Here is a 1,620-nt window from a genome sequence, read left to right on the forward strand (position 1 = left end):
CTTACATAATCAGTTAGTTAATCATTCTACTACGCAATCAGTCAGCTGTGTGCCTTGAAATGCCCCAATTATGCAAACCGTGGCATTGGCTGATTCAGCAATTATATTGTGGAGCACAATTATTTTACCTTGTGTCCACTTGGATACCTCTTCGCACATAAGCCTAAAAAGACTTTAAAATAATTTATTGTTTTTTAAATTCCTTGCTTTAGTTGCGTAAAAAATCAAAACACCGCTTTTATAATTAAACCCGACGACCTGGCCTTTGAGCCATGCCAGTAGCCCCTTGGCTCTCTCTAAGTCGGACATGCATTTTCAAGTCTGAAATTTTATCCCTTCGCCTTTGGGAATGGCTCGTGTACCTGAATTCGGCAGCAGCCGGGTTGGAATGTCCAGAACCCTTAACGCTAGCAAAGTTAAAGTGAAAAGGTAAGCCAATGATCCGGATATTACATTTCCACAGTAATATTCATTAGATTACCTTTTATGATTGCAAGGTGTTTGAAAATGCACCTTGTTCCATATAAAATTCTCAGCACCGGAAATTTTGTCATAATTTTTTAAAAAATGCCGACTTACCGGTTAAATGAAGTTGTCCACTTTGCATCTACGACGAATTTGTTTCTTTTAGAAAGTCCAGTGCGGATTAGAACTTACCAGAAAGCTTGGTGGCAAATTCGTATTGAAAGTGTCCTAAAGAGGCGGAAGAGAAGAGGAAGCACAACTCCAAGCCCCTTCTCCGAACATTGTACTTCACTGGTATTGTTTTGACAAATTAAACGCTATTTTCATTTGATAATGGAAACAAAATTTGTGTAAGTTTGAAACGGTTTCTAATACAGTTGCAATAACTGAGTTGTAGTGGTTATATTAATCATGTTGCATACCATGACAAATAAAAATAATGGGTAAGTAGTATAAAGCCCTATTCTTATGTTGAAGCACAGCACTACTCTTGACTCACTCGCCGTTGCCTACTAATTAGTAGCAAATCCAAATAGAAAAAGTGCTTGCACAATCTTGCCTAAAGTGCATATTTTGTAAGTAAAGAAGACAAAGCTTATTAGGAACTACTAAACATTTTCAACCCTACCTCTGCTCTTCTTAATCCACACGCCTACTCTTCTATGCTAATTGTGCTTTTGCTTCACTATTTCCCACTACGAACTCTCCTGCATAGATGGTGCACCTGGCTACAAATTCCACGTAGGTCCTTCCCTGTGCTCCAACTTGCTTCGCTAATCAGAAGTAATTGCATTTAAATGCAATGAATGGTGGATTAGTAAATCTAACAGAGTTGCATGGTTTTGTTAATCAGCATACGATTCTTGCGATGTTTACTTTTTTGTTTCTTTAGATGTAGGGTAGATTCTTTTGAGTTGTGTGTGGCGGAAAAAAATTTGAGAAAGAAAGAGCAATGATTGGCGTGCTTAAGTGTGCTCCACTGTCACATACCTTTAAGCCACTTCATATCGTGATCAGTTCATTAACTAGTTTGACAAAAGATTATCCCAGTCAGTTTGTTGAATAGAATGGGCTGCAAAATAACATGTGCACCAAAGCCTAATTTTAAAGCTGCAACGAATGCAGGGATTACTGGCATCCTCCCCCTACAACTGG

Source organism: Echinococcus granulosus, assembly GCF_000524195.1.
Source record: "Echinococcus granulosus chromosome Unknown EG_S00143, whole genome shotgun sequence".
In the NCBI taxonomy this organism is placed as follows: Eukaryota; Metazoa; Platyhelminthes; class Cestoda; order Cyclophyllidea; family Taeniidae; genus Echinococcus; species Echinococcus granulosus.